An 11,957-nucleotide genomic window follows, 5' to 3' on the forward strand; every position below is an offset into this window, starting at 1 on the left:
ATTAGTCAAAAGCACCTCCTACCGGGAGCTGCGTGATGTGTGGAATCCGGCAAAGAAAGCTCGTTTTTACCCCTTCGTCCTTCGACCCCAACCTGTTTGTCATCCAGGTGTCTTGCCTCGGTGATTGAGAATGGATGATGGATGAGGTTTTTATTGTGAAGTCATGGCAAAGGATTTGCCTCATTCATTAATTAAGGGAGGAGACAAGGTTCCAGTCAGAGCCACAGGAGGCCCACCGAATACAAAAGCCATTACTCTCGTGGCATCAAATTACTCAAGCGTTTCGCACCAGCTAGCACCTAGAGTCTAGCTTCCTCCTTCTAGTTTTGCATGATGATTCGGGGAGACGTCGATTTCTTCCGGAAGACCCTGGCATTTCTCTCATTCCAAATGGTCCAGTTGGTGAGCAAGGTGAGGGTCGCCATCGCCTTGCTACGCATGGCCATATGAGTCCACCAACTGCTGAGAGAGTGATCACTACAAGGATCCGGGTCTTTTGCAACAAAATTGTTCGTCGCAATACATGTCGATTTGTAGCGATAAGTACCTATTGCCACGAAACAACATTCGTTGGCAGCCGTTGCGACTGGACGCATGGTAATGGGTTATTGCCACAAAAAAGCAATTGTGGCAATAAAGTGTGCTATTGCAACAGCCATGTGGGAAGTCGCCACATGTCTTCCCGTGGCAACACTCATCTGATGCCACAATTTGCTTTGTGGAGATAGCTTTAATGCAACATGTAATGAATCATGGCGACTGATAACTCATGGCGATAGACATTTGTTGCAACAACCTATGCCAACACGCTCGTTTCATGGTGCATACTGTTTTGTGGCAATAATCAATTGTGGCAATAAACTATGGCAACAATCCTTGTTTTGTGGCATTAGGCATTTTGCCACGAACCGCTACACTTGTGGAATTGAGTTATGGCAACAAATATTCCAGTCGTCGTAATAGGAAATTGCAACATACTAGTTTTGGCGGTGATAAATAGGTATCACAACGAGTGAAATGTTTGTAGCGAGAAATTATTGCGACAATTTAAATTTTCGTGGTGCTAACATGTGGCAACGAAAAGTGGGTTGTGGCAATAGCCTATTGCAACCTAAAAAAAATATAGGCATTCAATTACAATATTCAAAACCATACGTACAATATGTAGATTCATAAAATTCATAATTCTCATAGCAAATATCCATCAAATGTAATTTAGGCATCCTAATTAAGTGCCAAGACTAAATTGTCCGTGATCTAGAGTCCAGTCGAGCTAGTTCTTTGGATCCTGCAATCAAGGAAAAAAAGTTCTAATTAATGAGTCCAACATAACATACGTCATACAATTATTCCAGCCCCATTATTAAAAATAAGTGTTGTCAAAATAACCTGAGTGATATTGTGTCAGCAAGCATGTAACCGAGGGATCAGAACAGTTTTACAAGTGTAAATGTCTAAAGCATAAGCACAAGTACATATACTAAAATCTTCCACTATTGATTTATGTTGTGGCTTGATCTATAGTTTCAGTTAAGTTCATGTCCCTAGCTAGCACATATTCATTTTTTAAGTTGTGACTCGATGCAGCAACAATGCATGGTGAAAGAGAAGAAGCAGCTAGCTAATTATGAAGGCCAATGACATGCTCACTTGAAAGTGGACCATGAGTTTCAGTTTCTTTGTTTTTAACATCTTAGACGTGCTTTGTCCTAAAAACTGAAAGAACAATTATAGGTGTGGCATCAATATTAACACTATAAAAGATGAAACAAGAATAACACGATCCAACGCATGAATAATCCTAGCTGATGCAGAAGCATGCCGAATGCACATCGTTGAATAACTATAGAATAACCAAAAGTCAGTGTACTCACGTAAACATCCTGGGACTCAGTGTCAGACCATGTTCCATTCTTCGTGTGGGTGAGTTCCCACATAGCAATACAATCTGGCTCTTCTCCAGTTTCCATGTTTCTCTGCAAGTAATATAGCAATGAGATGCTTAAAACATGAAATCATAGTTAGCAGCGATGCATCATATTTAGTTAGACTCATACCTTCTCGAAATTTAGTTGCGAGTAAGATTTTGATCGAAATATGTGTCTTGTCTTCTGTTTCTTACGACTATCAATGTTCTTTTGGCTGCGTTCCTATCAATTCATCAAAACCAAATATAACCATATAGAAAAGCAATTTCATCTTAACACGTGGTAGACAAAGAGTGATCTTAGAGATAACCTGAAATTTTGAATCAGTGCCAAAGTACACAATCGTCCATTCCCACTCTTCTTGTTGTAAATCTTCCAGCAGATAAGCCAACCTAGCTGCATATGTTTTGTATGCCTTGTAAGTGGAGCTTAGAGTTGGTCGCCAGCCTCTATACCGCTCTTCCGCACTTTTGAGAACTTTTTCTTCAGTTTCAGGTGTATCTTCCAGGTTCCATCAGTCCTATAAAGCATACAATAAATCAATATACATAAGCAGTGCATTATCAATGGTAAAATAAGATAACACGTGTGAAAAAGGTTGTATGCACTATGATATCAGCAACAATGAGTCAATGGATGGTAGGGTGAATGTCCGACCGCATCCTCACTCCAATGAGCAGTCTTGAAGGTTTAGCAATTTAACCGATACCAGGATTTTATGCATTATAACAAATGCTAGAGACAACTTAAATGACATAAACAATTTACCAGATTTGGGTTGTCCACGTTGGTTTGTGTATGTTGTTATACTTTCCATCCTTGTTAAGACAACATAGCCTTTCCTTCCTACACACAAAAGCAATCAAGGGACTTAGCATTAACAAAGCATTGATGTTGTGCACCATTCAGATAGGTGATTATGAAGTAAGGATCTTGTGTACCATGAGCATCCTCCATAGAATTCATCATTGTTCCCTGGTGTAGGTAATATCAGAATTTGAGTCAATTTAAGAAGAAACGCAATACGTAAAGCAGGCATAAAATCAAATCAGTTTAACAAAAAATTAAGAAAAAAAGGAAAAAAACTACATTGGGAACATGCAACGAAATAACTACAAGGCCCCGTCTCACGCACGTCTCCTCCTCTCTTCTCTATGTTCTCTTTCTCTTCTGGAGCAGATCCATTTATCTCTGCATGATCCAATCGCACCACCAAAGGTCCTGATTGTACCACAATGGGTCAATTCCTTCTCACTTTTCTCTCAAGTTTCTCACATCTCTCCTCTGCTTCTTTGAGTCCAATTCTTTTGTGTGAACAATTCTTCAGTTAACCTCCATAGTACACAACTTGTTTCTATGGATGGCGGGCCAATAATTAATAACCATCATTTCGATTTAAAATTATCCATTAAGACGAATATGCAGAACAGAATCATACAGACACGTATTAACGGAAAACACATCTATGGAGTAGATGGAACTTTATCTAATCCTCACGACACGGAGTTCAATTCAGCCTAGGCAATCTAACCAAAACTACAGAGAGATGCCGGTTCAGGTGCGAGGAACTTGGAGGGTAATACAAGTTGCATCCTAATTGGCTGCCAATTGAAGCAGTAGAGTAGGAAATACAAAGATGCTTCAAAATTTTGATTCATCAGCCTACACTATTATTGTCCTATAGTGGCATCACAGAAATCAAGAAGCAGTACCTTTCAACATCAAGATCATGGCTCCGGCGATGGTCACAATCATCAAAACGGTCACAATGCTCCCTTATTTCACTCCTCTCACGGTGCTCACGATGGTGGCGATCACTGGCCCTGTCCCGATCACCGCAGTCATGGTCACACAGACACTCTCCCTGTCCCAGTGCCACACCCTGTCTTCTAAAACAAATTATTCATTATATGTTCGCCAAATAAAGCCTTGCACAGTTAGAGAGCAATGTTGATATGTTGTCACAGCCTAGATCTTGTAGTAATTGATACAAATGCCATATATTTTCAAATTATTGCAGACTGATGGTGTTTTCAAGTATAAGTGTGACCCAGAACGCATGCATCTTGATGCAATGAGGAATCAAACAGAACTCTTAATTAATAATAGCAATACAGAGAATTTCACATGAGAAATTATAAACTTAGGAGTATAATAATTATAACCCATGTAACGCAACTGTAACTTAAGAACTCATTCTAAGCACCCCCATAAGCAATATAGTATAGAAATAAAATGCTAATTACTTATTTTATTATGATAAGAGAAACAAAACATGATCCTAACTATGAGTGCATATCATGGATTCAATGATCTCTGGAAAGATTGTTGAGCGTCTGGGTAAAATGCACCTCCCAGATTAGAATGACTCATATGAAACTGTAAATTCATAATTAAAGAGCGCAGCCTTTTGGCATGTGCATCAGTAAACTGTAGTTTACCTGCAGCTGAGACTTAGCGTCTTCGCTGATGGATCATTCGGTGGCTTGCTGCCGGCCGATTGCGACAACGACAATGGGATGGAACACGCCTTCAACCCTCGCGGTGGTGCTGGGCATCTGCCGTTCGAGCCGAGTGGGTGGAACACGACGCCGCCGCCGCCGCCACCGACTTGACGCAGCATGCGCGGCACGTTAACGGCAAGCTGCAGAACTTGAGGGCTCACGTTCGCCGCCGATCTCACGCCTCAGCCGGCCGGCGAGCCGTACCCGTTCGCCGCGCCTCTCACCCTCTCCTCCTGCCGCCAGTGAGGAGGTCTCGTGCCTCCGCCGGCCGGCGAGCCACGCCTCTCTCCCTCTCCTCCTCCCGTTCCTCTCTGCGGCCGTTCGCTGCGGTTCGGCAATTGGCCCAACGCTGCAGGCCACGCGTGAAGGGCAGACGCGCCAGTCCAGGGAGGCGTGAATGGCGGCGCGGGTAGGGCGGCAGGAGCAGGCGAACGGCGGTGCGGGCGTGAGATTTGTTTTGGCTTTTCTGTTGTGGGGAGATGGGAAGTTTTGCGCCGCGAGTCGTGGCCGCTTTTCTCTGCCGGTAGAGCGTTTCCGCTCCAGGTAATTGCTATGCGCACATTTGACTCGGGATTAGTATAATCTGGATGGTTAGATTTAATCAAGTGGATTAATCTGATGGTGTTATCTTCGCTGTGTACGTTTACGGGGTGTCCGCAAAAAAGAGAATGCTCGTGTGTTTAATAGTAGTATAGATGAAATAAATTGGAAAAATGATATTTCAAAGCAATATGAGATATATATGCTGCTAAATTGTGTCACGACCGTCATCTTCCCTCTCAACTAGATTGGGAGATTCCCGATGAAATTGTCTCACGTCCGTCATCTTCCCTAAGTCCGGCGGTAGGCGGCGTGCGGGAAGCTCACATCCATGCCCGTGGAGAGGCTCGATCTTGCGGGCGAAGGTTGGGAAGAGGGGCAACGGAACTGCTTGGTCAGCATCGAGGATGGAGGAAGCGGGCGACGGGAGCCATGGCCGACCAGGAGCGGCGTGCAAGGTCAGAGGGGCGGCTCGCCGGCCGGGGCTTGGCGCTGGGGTCAGGACAGCACGAGCTGCAACCTGGCAGGGGTGGCCGTCGCGCGGAAGTAGGAGCCTCGACCGGTGCTAGTGTGTTGTCACCGGACGACGCGGTTGTAGGTACAACTAGGTTTGCACTATAATTTCAAAAATCATTTCAGAAAGCAGCAAAAACTTGGCCATTTTTGAACTACAACTCACAGAAACCTCATGTGGCCCTCACTTTGAAACTACTAGGTTATACTCTTGCCTTGGAACACATGTACAAATGGGATGGGTTGATGAGACGGTCGATCTATGTTAGTCTCGATCTAACATTTTGATCTTGAGATGGGGTGATCTCAACATCTTTCATCTTACCGGACAATCCGTGGAGGGTTCCTCCGCGCCAGAGTAGGTCCAACATAATCATGTCATTTTTGTTTCAATGAAAACCATAAAGATTCAACTGTGTAAATTAACAACCGAACCAATTTCGTTTTGAGATCTTTTGTGTTAGGTTCGTGTTGTTTGATCATGGATCTACAATTGTGTATCTTTGTTTACTCCCTAGTTGTCATGACAAACTTGAAACTTGGGATATATGTAAAATATTTGTGCCCTGGCCCGTCAGATCCGTCCTGCATCGGATCCACGCACGAGGGGGCGGAGGAGCCCTGCCGCCGCCGCCGCTGGCCAGGCTTCACCCGGTCACGCCCTCTGGCAGCGACAGGGGAGGGGAGGAGCGAACGATAGGACGCTGGGAGGCATCTAGGGTGCATGTATATCATAACCGATGGGATAGCCTAGTGGTTTGTGTTCCCTTTCGTACGCAGAGATCATCGGATCGATCCTGTCAACTGCACTTTTTTCTGAGTTTGATGAAAAGAAATACAAAAGTATATAGCTACGACGCCGACGAGGCGGCAGGCTGCCCGATGTCCGACGAGGTGGGTGTCCATCCTCATAACTCATAAGTCATCCGAGCAGCAGCAGAGGCAGAGAGCAAAGTAAAGGTATTGCTTGATGTTCATGCCACAGTAGCGGAGCTTAGTGTACTGCTGGGGTCTGTGGCCCCAGCTTTGGACCATTTTGTGAAGAAAATATTAAGTAGAAGGCCTAGCTGGAAGAAAATTAGTATTTTGCCCCAATAAATGTGCATAGGGCGTGGCATCGCTTCGGGTGCCGCGGTGGAGGTGGCGCGCGTGGCGACTTCTGCGCCCGCAAGCGCCGGAACGACGATGAGGCCGGTGGCTTCGGGTGCCGCGGTGGAGGCGGCGGCGTAGCAGCGGCTTCTCCGCCCGCAAGCATCGGAATGATGGCGAGGCCGATGGCTCTGGCCTCCGTCCTCCCGTATCGGACAAGCAACGGGAGGTGCGCACGCAAGTGCGATGCCATCTCTCGCAGCGCCGGATCCAAGTCTCGTGCATGGAGGACCTTGCGGCGCTACGACCGACTCTTCGGCCCAGCCATCCAGGGGCAGCGCACGGCGGAGCAGGCGTGGTGGGAAGCAAGGACCGCCGCCGATGCCGGAGATGCGATGGCGGCTGCGCAGCTGCCAGCGCTATGGGCGGAGTAACAACTCCAAACCCGGCTCTCCGGCGAGCTCATCCACGATACGCAGCACGGATGGAAGCTGCTGCCCGCCGAGGTCCTCTCCAGTGACTCCGAAGATGAGGGTGACGACAACGACTCTGGTGATAACAAGTTTATCTAGCTAGTTTAATCTAGTTTGTGCGTACCAAGCCTTTAAATATCGGTCGTATCAGCCGCAATATCGGTTTTGACTGCCCATCGGTACAAAGTTGTGATATCGTTTTGGAAATTGGGGGATCGCTCTTTATTGCATTCAGCGAGTTGAGCGCTCCGACCGCTGAAGCCAGCGTGCATATGGGCCGGCCCACGTGCGCTGGTAAGCCGTGCCTGTTTCCTATTTCGTCTTTTTCATGTTTTTTTTTGTTTTTTACTTTTTTTATACTTTCAAATATTCTAAATACATATATTACAAAAACACTCTCTCCAAAAACACATTTGAAAAAATGTTGAACAAGAATTTGAAAAATGTTGAACAAGTATTTAAAAATGTTGAATAGGTATTTGAAAAAAATGTTGAACATGTATTTGAAAAAATGTTGAATAAGTACTGAAAATGTTGAAAAGGTATATGAAAAGTGTTGAACAAGTATTTAAAAATGTTGAACGAGTATTGAAAATTTTGAACAAATATTTGAAAAATGTAGAACAAGTATTTGAAAAGATGTTGATCATGTGTAAAAAAGTGTTGAAAAACTATTTGGAAAATGCAGAACAAGTATTTGAAATATGCAGAACAAGTATTTGAAAATATGTTGAACAAAGTATTTGAAAAAAATGTTGAACAAGTATTGGAAAAAAATGTTGAACAAGTATTCGACAAATGTTGAACATGTATATAAAAGATGTTGAACAAGTATTTAAAAAATGTTGACCATGCATATAAGAATGTAGAATGAAAAAAAAGAAACAAAAGAAAACCAAAAAGAAACAAAAAATAAAGAAAAAGGAAAATGAAAAATTCGGAGAAGAAAGAAAACGAAAATGAAAAAAGGAGAAGAAAAAAGAAAAAAAATAAAAAAATTAGAGAAAACATCTCGTACGCCGATACATGTCCGACCGATATGAACGATATGTGAAAAGGGCTCAATTTACATAAACTGGGTGAGCCCAGCCCACAAAACGTGCACAAGCCTGCCTGGTCTTTTTCTTGGCCGCCGCCTGCGATGGCGGACGGGTGACTACACGGCTTCTCCATTGCTCTCCGGTAGGAAACCTACTCCATCCTTGGATCCTTCAGCGTTTGTCATCTGTGACGGCGCAACCTTCTCCGACAAGCTGCAACTGCAAACCACAAAAGTTTGAGGCAAGTACGTGATGGTCGGCGACCCTCGTCTCGCTCCCCGGCGGCGATCCTCGTCTCTCTTCCCAGCGGCAGCCCTCGTCTCCCTCCCCAGCTGCGGACACAGAGTCACAGACACACACGAGGTAGTTCAGTTTCTACTACTGTCTACTAGGCACAGACGAAGCAGAGGAAAACAGAGTACTTTCAGTTTTTGAGGGAGAGAGACAGCCATGCAGTTGATGGACGATTCTTCAAGTGATGGTGGAGAGAATGTGGACAATTTCCTTGACGATGACTAAAATCTACAATGAAGCGACTGGATCAATATTTACTATTATGATTTATGCCCACACGCACTTATTGAATATGTTTGAACTATTTACTCGTGATGCACTTGAACTGGATATGGAATTTATTTGTTTCATCCTATGCTTTTTTCTTAGAGGGTGCTTGGATCCAAGGGACTTATTTTAGTCGGACTAAAAATAGTCTCTTTAAGAGGCTAAAGTTTCAAGCACCCCTGACTAAAGAGGGGCTAAAACTAGTCTTGAGACTAAAAAAATTTAGTCAGGGGTACCCCTACTAAAATATGGATTAGTCCTCTCTCTCCTCATTTAACTCCTCTTCTTTAACACGGGCGAGTTCTGGATTGGAGGGTTTGGAGGATTTATTCAGGGGTACCCCTACTAAAATATGGATTGCTAGCCTCATCCATGCTTTGATCCAAATAGGAAAGAGACTAAAATCCGTCCAGAACTCTCCTCATTTAACTCCTCTTCTTTAACTCCTCTTTCCTATTTGGATCAAAGCATGGATGAGGCTAGCAAGTTTTAGTCCCACTACTTTTAGTCATGGGACTAAAACGTATCCAAGCACTCTCTTACTGTTTTGGTTATGCTGCTGATATGAAGTTACAGTTACATGCCTGAGAACCGATTTTTCGTATATGTGGATTCGGCATGCATGATGTGTGTTCATTTTTATCTCCATGGTTTATTCCATATTCTATTAAAGATGCATGGCAACTATAACACTATTGATAGAAAATTATAGACCAATTTTAATTTCCGATATTACTACATATCGTTCGATATATCACCTGATATCCGATATCCAATATGTCAAAGGCAATCTGATACGAACCCGATATCGACAATTTTGGACCTTGTTACAGCCTTAAAAACATTGCATCGATCTACTATGCTCAAAATATAAACCGACTTCCAACCGGAGATATCTATTGAGCCTTCGCAAGTTGCAATCAAATGAATAACCAAATAAGTATACCATACTCACAAAATTTATTCAGAGTTTAGCAAACCATATGATTCAGCCTTTTTAAATCAACTTGATGACGCAGACCACTAAAGGACAAGAGACACTACTCATCGGTGACTGAATTCTTGATTGGGCCAGTTACCAGATATTTACATGAGGCCCCACTACGTTCACCAACATTTGCATAGCCCATTGGGCTAAACCATCTGCAACACTGAGGACGAGCGTTCAAATCCCTGCGCAGGTGAAACCCTCGACATTTTTTTGGTTAATGCGCAGTGGCCAGCCCCACTTGTCATCGCCCCTGGAGGTCATTGTGGATGCCACCCGTGCCAGTCAGCCCCAGCGAGGCCACAGGCCCGCAGGTCAGCGGATGCAGCTATAGAAGTCCTCGGTCAGATTCAGCTCAAGATCTGGATCTGGCAATTTTCACACCAGGGCCCCTCTATTTTCGGTTTCCATCTGACAAGTCCCTGTTTTGGCAGAAAACACCCTAGTTTTAAAATGGCAACAAGTTGGCCATTTCAAATCCAAATTTAACAAATTAAATATATATTCCTATCAAGAAAGTGTGTTCTATCCATTTATAAATTTTTCCATTGTATTGGTTAATTGAAATTGGTGCAATTAAAATATATTTTAATTACTCCTTAAAGTTTGCACAAATCATAACTTAATATCTATAAATTCCAATAATATATTTTTCCACTTTTTTACTTGTAACTAATGCAAGGTCACATTGATGTTGTAATATATTTCCGAATATTACCATAAATAGTTATTCTGTTGAGATACCTAGTCTCTATTACAACAAAACGGATGCTTCGTGCAACGGAATTTGTTTGTCGCAATATCGCTACCATATTGCAACACCGATGCAGTTTGTTGCAATAGTTAGCCACTTGTTTGCAACAATATTTGTAACTAATGCAACATCGCGCCGATGTTGCAAAATCTTTCTGAATATTGCCACGATTAGTTTTTCTGTTGAAATACCTAGTCACTATTACAACAAAATGACTGCCCTCGCGCAACAGAATTTGTCTGTCGCAATACTGCTACCATGTTGCTATGATGATACAGTTTGTTGCAATATGAGGCCTGTATTGCAACAAAGTTAGTATTTATCACGACGAAGCTAAGTTATGGCAATATGTGTGGCCTATTACCACAACCGGAGAATTTGTGGTAATATTGCGTTTTATTGCAACAAAACGAAGTTGTAGCAATAAATTTCGTTGCAATAGACCGGAATCCTTCTAGTGGATGAGCCGCCCACTAGTTGGTGTTGATACCATCGATTCCCAGCCAATCTTTGATCATCCTCCAACACCACATAGTGTACCGACAACTGTAGAAGAGGTGAGTGGCGGACTCGATCTCCCTCTTACATAACAAGCAGAGACCGCAGTTTTGCATCCCACACCGCTCTAGATGATCAGCCATCCACACCCTATTTTGGATGGCTAGACACGCAAAGAATTTGACCTTGGAGGGTGCCCAGACTTTCCAAATGACCTTGTTCATGGGCATGAGGATAGCACCTAGGAATTGCGCCTTATAAGCTAATTTGGTTGAGTATTCCCCATTAGGGGAGAGCTTTCAAACGATGGTATCCTAGACGTCTTCGGAGATGTTTATATGAGGGAGTAGAGACCATAGTCGATGAATTGAGGCACATGATTCCAGGTCAGCTCACCATGCATGTCAATGGCCTTGATCCATGCATCATCACGCAAGGCCGCACTAACCTTCCAATTTTTGTGACTCGAGATCTTGTATATGAGGGGTGCAACATCAATTGGCTTCTTGCCGATGAGCCACGGGGCGTCCCAAAACGGCGTCCTCTCCATGTTACCAAATGTGATGTGGTTAGAGCATAAAAAAGTTCCATGTCTTCTTTGTCTCACGGGTTTCCCGAACCAACCCAAATCTTTGTTGGATCATTCCACTCATACCATGGCCAGCGTAACGGGAGAGATCTGGCGAATTTGTCAAGATGTAGGACACCTAACCCTCCAAGACGAGTAGGTGTCGTGGAATTGTCACGGCAGACGTCCTAGGGTGAGGGCTTAGTCGTGAGGCCAGCACATCTATGTAGTAGCTTGAGAGGGGTTGAGCGGAATCGAGAGATGCAGGGCGGATCAACGCACAAGACAAGGGTTTAGACAGCTTCGGGCCCCGGGAAACATCATCCGGTAATAACCCTACATGCTGTTAGAGGCTAGATCTCATTATGCTCATGAGGGAGTCGCCGTAAACCGGCTCTCCTCTAATTGTGTCTAGCCCTAGAGATTATTGATTGTTGCCTGTCCCTCTTTGGGGAGCCCTGCCCCTCCTTATATATGTTGAAGGGGCGGGTTACATGTGGA

At 43.9% G+C, this 11,957-nt stretch overlaps 1 long non-coding RNA gene across 1 annotated transcript; it reads right to left on the minus strand.

The window, feature by feature from the left end:
• Window positions 1-725: 725 nt before the first annotated feature.
• LOC123494282 (uncharacterized) lies at window positions 726-3,226 on the minus strand. Its single transcript, XR_012188160.1, has 3 exons — window positions 2,058-3,226; window positions 1,875-1,976; window positions 726-1,288 (listed from the first exon to the last, which is right to left on the minus strand). It is a non-coding gene; the product is annotated as an uncharacterized lncRNA (long non-coding RNA).
• Window positions 3,227-11,957: the final 8,731 nt, after the last annotated feature.

The sequence above is a fragment of the Aegilops tauschii genome, chromosome 6, assembly GCF_002575655.3.
Source record: "Aegilops tauschii subsp. strangulata cultivar AL8/78 chromosome 6, Aet v6.0, whole genome shotgun sequence".
Lineage (NCBI taxonomy): Eukaryota > Viridiplantae > Streptophyta > Magnoliopsida > Poales > Poaceae > Aegilops > Aegilops tauschii.